The 8,464-nt window shown below is 42.0% G+C and overlaps 2 non-coding genes across 2 annotated transcripts; both read right to left on the bottom strand.

The window, feature by feature from the left end:
* Positions 1-3,292: 3,292 nt before the first annotated feature.
* On the bottom strand, positions 3,293-3,411 carry LOC135569936 (5S ribosomal RNA). Its single transcript, XR_010463358.1, has one exon. It is a non-coding gene; the product is annotated as a 5S ribosomal RNA (ribosomal RNA).
* Positions 3,412-3,653: 242 nt separating this feature from the next.
* Positions 3,654-3,772, bottom strand: LOC135569902 (5S ribosomal RNA). Its single transcript, XR_010463324.1, has one exon. It is a non-coding gene; the product is annotated as a 5S ribosomal RNA (ribosomal RNA).
* Positions 3,773-8,464: the final 4,692 nt, after the last annotated feature.

Raw genomic sequence — 8,464 nt, 5'->3', positions numbered from 1 at the left:
TAATTCTAAAAATAAATTCCTCTAGCTGGTCTGTCATAATATAATAGATACAGTAGATCTAGCTGGTCTGTCATAATATAATAGACACAGTAGATCTAGCTGGTCTGTCATTATATAATAAAGACAGTAGATCTAGCTGGTCTGTCATTATATAATAAAGACAGTAGATCTACCTGTTCTGTCATAATATAATAGAGACAGTAGATCTAGCTGGTCTGTCATAATATAATAGAGACAGTAGATCTAGCTGGTCTGTCATAATATAATAGACACAGTAGATCTAGCTGGTCTGTCATAGTACAAAAGAGACACTAGAACTAGCTGGTCTGTCATAATATAATAGACACAGTAGATCTAGCTGGTCTGTCATAATATAATAGACACAGTAGATCTAGCTGGTCTGTCATAATATAATAGACACAGTAGATCTAGCTGGTCTGTCATATAAGACACAGTAGATCTAGCTGGTCTGTCATATAAGACACAGTAGATCTAGCTGGTCTGTCATATAAGACACAGTAGATCTAGCTGGTCTGTCATATAAGACACAGTAGATCTAGCTGGTCTGTCATAATATAATAGACACAGTAGATCTAGCTGGTCTGTCATAATATAATAGACACAGTAGATCTAGCTGGTCTGTCATAATATAATAGACACAGTAGATCTAGCTGGTCTGTCATAATATAATAGACACAGTAGATCTAGCTGGTCTGTCATTATATAATAGACACAGTAGATCTAGCTGGTCTGTCATTATATAATAGACACAGTAGATCTAGCTGGTCTGTCATTATACAATAGAGACAGTAGATCTAGCTGGTCTGTCATAATACAATAGAGACAGTAGATCTAGCTGGTCTGTCATAATACAATAGAGACAGTAGATCTAGCTGGTCTGTCAGAAAATAATAGAGAAAGTAGATCTAGCTGGTCTGTCATAATATAATAGAGCTAGTAGATCTAGCTGGTCTGTCATAATATAATAGAGCTAGTAGATCTAGCTGGTCTGTCATAATATAATAGAGCTAGTAGATCTAGCTGGTCTGTCATATTATAATGGAGACAGTAGATCTAGCTGGTCTGTCATAATATAATGGAGACAGTAGATCTAGCTGGTCTGTCATAATATAATAGAGACAGTAGATCTAGCTGGGTTGTCATAATATAATAGAGACAGTAGATCTAGCTGGTCTGTCATAGTACAAAAGAGACAGTAGGTCTAGCTGGTCTGTCATTTTATAATCTACTGTCTCTATTATATTATGACAGACCAGGTAGATCTAATGTCTCTATTATATATTGACAGACCAGCTAGATCTTTTGAACCACATCATTTTTAACCAAAATAGCCACTCCACATGTTTTTTCACTTCCATGACTACAAAATATTAGCTCAGACCATTTGCTCTTAATCTCCAACATTTTGGAGTCTGTCCAATTAGTCTCTTGAAAAAACCACATGTCAGCTTTCACAGACACCAAAACCTGCTCCAATTTGTTCATATTTCTCAGACTGTTCCCATTTAGTGGTGCAACTTTAACCATTGTTAATGTATGTAGAAATATAGTCAAAGAAAAACACGTCATTTCAAAATAGACTTTTTACCAGATCCCATCACCTCCCTAGCTTTCGTCAATGATCTCTTATTTCTAGCAAACAACTGAAAAATCTCACTACCTATTTCTTCGTCCGACTCATGACTTGGACTTATGAGAGGAGCAACATTCAAGCCTTTTGTAAAATGCGCTTTAACCGTGCCATCAACTCCAGTGGACCCAGCCCTCTCTTTGGTGTTATTTTCACACAGGCTTAAAGCAGGTTCAGGCACCTGAGAAGCACCTTGCACCATCTCTACCTGTGTATCTAATTCACCAATCCTGTGCTGCTGCTCCACCTTGTCAGCAGCAGAGACCAAGACTGCGTCTCGAGTACTGCCAGAAGGAATTACAAACTCTCCAAGCACATCTATAGTTGTCTCTGCAATAACCTGCGACACACTTTCCATATCACTCTCTTCCCCTCTCTCCGTAGCCACACTCATCATCTTCTTCAGTAATGAGGTCTATTGTTTGCAGAAATAAGACATCATTCACCTTTTTACATTTACATCTGCCCTTAGGTCTGTCACACCTTCTACACATATCACCAATGTTCGAACATTCCCTGAAATAATGCCCTTGTTCACCACATTTATGACATATAAATTCTGGACATTCTTTAAGTATGTGTCCCGGTTGAATACAAAGTCTACATACCTTAACTTGGTTATCGTGGATCACTCGGAAATATTCAAATCCCTCTACTGTATTGAACTTTGTTGAGTAAGGCAATGATTGCACACTGTCCGTAAACTTCACTTTACAAAATCTCGTCCCATCCACAATGTCCGTTCCTGGCCACATCCTCCTCTTGATTGGTGTTGTCGCATTCACTTTCCATCCTTGTAATTTCTCATATATTTCATCATCCGTAATATATGCCGGCAAGTTCAAAAAGGACACCACAAGTTCATCGTTCCCCAGTTCCTTCGCCATGACTTGACAGCTCTTTATTTTTAGCCCGTCTATTAGTCTTTCTTTTCCCCTCTCATGTGACATGGTTATTTCGTACTTATTTCTGTCTTTCGTTCTACATCCCAAAATCGTTCCGCATACTTCTTTTATTCCTCTCAGCAATTCCATCGTTATTTTTTCTTCACCAATAACTTCCACGTTCACCGTCAGTTCTTTCTCATATTTTCTTCTCCTCAACTCTTCATTCGACGCTCTTTTTTCTCCGTTGTCCATTCTCGTTGTTGTTGTTATTCTTGATGTCGAAGCCATTTGAATCCGTCCGGTTATTTTACGTAGAATCCCCCAAACAGCTGACGCCGTTGGGGGATAAAAACGCAACTATTTACAATAAACTACACCAACACAAACTTCCTCACTTAAAATTTATGTACAACAAAAAAACAAAAACGATATTTTTCTCTCCAAACAATTCAAACACCTGCTGCTCACTCACTTCCAAAAAGGGGCGTACTCAGGCCAGTGTGGCCGTAAGCGAGAAACTAACTCTTGGTGCACTATATAAAGTCAAAGTGAGTCTGATTAACAGCTGTTGCATTTTCACCATTTAGATAAGAATCTTTGTGTCACTCAAAATGTGGAAATAAATGCACATACTGTAGCCATAATTTGTAGCACAGATTGTTGGATGAAATACAAACTAACCTTGCTTACTTATTTCAAAGCGAGGGCACATATTTCAGCCTTGTGGGAAAAAACGGACAAAGAGTTGACAAAATGCTTACAGCACCTGGTATTCCCAGGCGGTCTCCCATCCAAGTACTAACCAGGCCCGACCCTGCTTAGCTTCCGAGATCAGACGAGATCAGGCGTACTCAGGCCAGTGTGGCCGTAAGCGAGAAACTAACTCTTGGTGCACTATATAAAGTCAAAGTGAGTCTGATTAACAGCTGTTGCATTTTCACCATTTAGATAAGAATCTTTGTGTCACTCAAAATGTGGAAATAAATGCACATACTGTAGCCATAATTTGTAGCACAGATTGTTGGATGAAATACAAACTAACCTTGCTTACTTATTTCAAAGCGAGGGCACATATTTCAGCCTTGTGGGAAAAAACGGACAAAGAGTTGACAAAATGCTTACAGCACCTGGTATTCCCAGGCGGTCTCCCATCCAAGTACTAACCAGGCCCGACCCTGCTTAGCTTCTGAGATCAGACGAGATCAGGCGTACTCAGGACAGTGTGACCGTAAGCGAGAAATTATCTCTTGGTGCACTATATAAAGTCAAAGTGAGTCTGATTAACAGCTGTTGCATTTTCACCATTTAGATAAGAATCTTTGTGTCACTCAAAATGTGGAAAAAATTGCATATACAGTTGCCATTATTTGTAGCACAGATTGTTGGATGAAATACAAACTAACCTTGCTTACTTATTTCAAAGCGAGGGCACATATTTCAGCCTTGTGGGAAAAAACGGACAAAGAGTTGACAAAATGCTTACAGCACCTGGTATTCCCAGGCGGTCTCCCATCCAAGTACTAACCAGGCCCGACCCTGCTTAGCTTCTGAGATCAGACGAGATCAGACGTACTTTTTTTTTTTTTTTTTTTTATTATAAAAATTCTTATTTTACATTATATACAAATTTAATATACACAAACCATTTTAATCAACACAATTCTTGACATTGGCAGGCAAACAATTCACCCCCTATCAAATCAAAAAGTAGAGAAATTCAAATACCAAAACTCAAATTATACTACCATTGCATACAATACTTTGCAAAACCACATTCCACAAGAATAGAGAGTTTCAAAGCACCTCCTTATCAAGTAGAAACTCAGACATTCTCAAAACAATTCTTTCAAATTTGTACTGATATCTCCAAAAATGTTACACATCAAAACCCATACACCAAACCACCATCCTCCCCCACAGCAATAAATCCACAATCCTTCATAAACACCCTCTCAAAATCCTCCTGCTTAGACCTATACATCAATCCTACATCCTTCCTTACCAAACCTTCAAACACCTTCCACACTGTCACCCTCTTTCCCTCAAACCTTGCCAAGTTCCTCCTTATATATACTGCATACCTTGCATGTGACAGCAAAAAATTCAATAATACAATATTCACCCCCTTCACATGCTGACCCACTCCAAACAATACCAACCACCTCCAATCAACCCCGCCTATTAACTCTTCTCCCCAGTACCTTTCTAACATATCCCTCAACCTCACATAGAACCCAGCTACATCAACACAGTCAAACATCATGTGCATCAGATTTTCATCTTTATCTGTGCATACATCACACACACGAGACACTGACCTGTCTACCTGATGTAACACCACCTTGGTAAAAACACGGTTGTGCCTCAACATAAAATCAAAATGAGTACATTCAATACTATTGAGCCTCACTACCATGTTTTCCCACAACCTCTCAACTTCCATCCCTGGAAAAACTTGCCTCCACACTTTCTCCGATGCAGGCGCCCTGACCTTCCTGGTAATAAGCGCCCAGTATAAGGCCCTCACCTGGGTAGAGGATAAGGCTTGCATATTCTCCCCACATTTCACCTGCATCTCAGGCAAGGTCTCTAAGACTCCATTACTCAAATGATTGTCCAACAGCCTCACCCACTCCCCTGGAACACACTCCTTTATCCTATCATACATTCTCAACACCATCCCTTTCCTGACATCCTCATCTACACCCCAGACAGTATCTACGATCGCCTGCTCAGGCAGGAACCCTGGCACCACCTCATACCTAAAGTCCCTCAGTCTTATCATACCCGCCTTCATTATTACCTTACTCTCCAGCATATTTCCCTCTGATTTCAGCATTGGGTTCAGAAAAACTGGTATATTCAAAATCACCCCAATAGAGTCACACTCATAACTTACCTGCGGTAAGAACTCCGCCCATGCCCTGAACACCTCCTGATAAAACTCAGGCACCTCTGCATACATGCTGGGCTTGAAACACATTAACAACCCATAATCTCCACAACCTCCACTCTTATGCAACCAATGCCTGAAAAACTCCTTCCACCCCTGACCCTCCTCCCCATACAAAAACCGTTGTACTCTCTTCACCCTCATGGCTTTTAACTTCACCTCCAGATCTATTAATCTCAAACCACCCCTATCATAATCTGCTATCATTACATCATGAGCAATCTTCACCCCCTTCCCACCCCACAGGAAATCAGACACTAAATTATTAATTCCCTTCAGAACCCATACAGGCATGTCCATAACCCCTAAGGTATACACACATTTTGACATTAACAATGCATTCACCACAACCACTTTCCCCCTCAATTTTAATTTCCTTTGTTTCCAGTAATTCAGAGTCGTCTTTATTTTATTAATCACCCCTGTCCAAGTTAAGTCCCTCGCCTCCCGCTCATCTACCCCAATATTCACACCCAAAATTCTCACGTGCCCCTTAACAGTCTTAAAAGGAATGTTACATGTAGACATAACAGTATCATCAGTACATAACATTTGAGACTTTTCAACATTCACCTTAGCCCCAGAAGCTCTCCCATACACATCAAAACACTTCATCAGACAATTCACACTCTCTCCATCCCGCAAAGTACAGGTGGTGTCGTCAGCATAATGATGCAGTACACTGACGCCTCCCCCCGGGAGGTCCACTCCATTCACTCCTCCATTCCGCTTTACAAACGCCGCTAAAGGCTCTACTGAGATGCTGTATAGCAGTGCAGACAATGGACAACCCTGCCTAACAGACCTGCCCAGGGGAAAAGGATCAGTTAGCACACCATTACATTTCACGACACTGCACGCTGACCCATACAATAGCTTCACCCATCCTTTAAGACGAGGCCCGAACCCAAATCTTGCCAAGGCCTCTAACAGGAACCGATGCTCCACCCGATCAAAGGCTTTATTCAGATCTAGGCAGAGCACCGCCCCACCCACCTCCCCCATCTGCTTCACCACATCCCGGATAGTGCAGAGGGTGTCCACTACATCCCGCCCCCGGAACTCCATAGGCCTGAGTAGGTGCTATGATGCTTCCCATCACCTTATTCAACCTATTAGCCATTATCTTAGCAAGCACCTTATTGTCGGAGTTCAAAAGGGTTATTGGTCTGTAGTTCTCTAATTTCAGTCTGCTCCCCTTCCCTTTGTATAACACAGTCAACACACCCATAGCTAAAGATTCAGGGACTACCCTCTTTCCTCCATACACACATACACACGCAGCATTAGTGGGGCCAGTATGTCACTAAACTCACGGTAAAACTCTGCAGTAAGACCATCTGAACCCGGGCTCTTATTCAAGTTCAGGCCCAATATGGCTGCTTTAACCTCTGCCAATGTAAAATCAGCATCACACATCTCTACATCCTCAGTCGACACCCTAGCCTCCACTGCTTCTAGCACTCTTCTCATACACACTTCATCTACCCCACCCGACGTAAATAATCCCTTATAAAAAGAATGCACTGTATTCAAAATTCCTTCCAGATCTGTCACCCTCTCCCCCCTCTCATTTAACAGCTCAGTTAGAAAACTATTTTCCTGCTTCCTCCTTTCTAACCCCAGGAAAAAAGCAGTATTTCTCTCCCCTCCACCACATACTGTGCTCTACTCCTCACCACTGCCCCCATACACCTGTGCCTCTCTACGACCCTCAACTCCTCCCTCACCCTCAGGTACTCTGTCACATCATAGCCTGGGCAGTTTTCTACCCTTTCTAACTCCAATAACAGGCGAGATTTAAGAATCCCCTCCTCCCTCCTCCTTATCACATTTGCCCTTCTTGCACTAGATATTGCCAGCCGCTTGAACTCCCCTTTTAATCCTTCCCACCACACACTCACATCAGACTCAAATAGAGGATCTGACACGGCGTCATTCACACACTCTTTCACTGCAGCCCTAAACTCCTCATCCTTCAACATACTGGCATTAAGACACCACAAACCACCCCCCCTCCCCTCCCCTGATGCACCCAGCCTGAAAAGCAGAGCATCATGGTCACTAAAAAAATGTGTGTGAATACTTTACCCCCACAACCAAGTGCGCAACCTCTCTATGAGCGAGACACAAATCTATACGTGACTGCTTGAGCTCACCCCTCACCACTTGTCTTCGAGAGAACACCCGCTTATCTGGATTCCTCTCCCTCCATATATCCACCCAATCCTCATCCCGCATTAGCCTTAATAGCGCTCCCCGAGATGAGTCAGAGCTAAAATGTGCGCTACTTGAGGCATCTAGCCTATCCATCCATACATTAAAATCCCCAACAAGCAAACAGTTCTTCCCACATAATCCTCCCATGGACATAAACATAACCCTCCTCTCAATTTCATTATTAGGAGCATAGACATTGTACAACGAGTACTCCACATCTTGATAAGTGAAACCCACTCCCACCATTCGACCCACAGTGTCAGCACATAACAAATTTAAATTAGACACAACATCATGTTTTACCAAAATAGCTACCCCACATGCCCGCACAGTACCATTACTCACGTACATTAGTCCATTCCATCTCTGCCTTACATTCTCCATATACGGCTCAGTCCAATGGGTCTCCTGAAGACATAATATATCCGCAGAGAAGGCTTCCAACACCAGCTATAGCTTTTCTTTGCTACGAAGTCCATTGGTGTTAATAGATACAACTCTCAACATTATGACTATAAAGAGGGGATGAATCGAGTCCATCATGATTGATCTTTTATCTTCTTTTTCCTCTTGATTATCATGTTCTTTTTACTATCCCTCCGCAGAGATTGTATGTTCTCCCTCTCTTCCTCCATCAGCTCTTCTTCAGACTCTTTACGTTTGCGAGAGTCATCTCTTGCAGTATCCACCTCCCTAGAGGAGCCCCCCTCTCCACGAGGATCTTCAATAGGCTTGACATTCTGAATAGTCCCG

The sequence above is a fragment of the Oncorhynchus nerka genome, unplaced genomic scaffold (assembly GCF_034236695.1).
Source record: "Oncorhynchus nerka isolate Pitt River unplaced genomic scaffold, Oner_Uvic_2.0 unplaced_scaffold_1153, whole genome shotgun sequence".
Classification (NCBI taxonomy): domain Eukaryota; kingdom Metazoa; phylum Chordata; class Actinopteri; order Salmoniformes; family Salmonidae; genus Oncorhynchus; species Oncorhynchus nerka.
The sequence above is the reverse complement of the archived record's forward strand: the minus strand, read 5'-3'. Positions and strand labels throughout refer to the sequence as shown.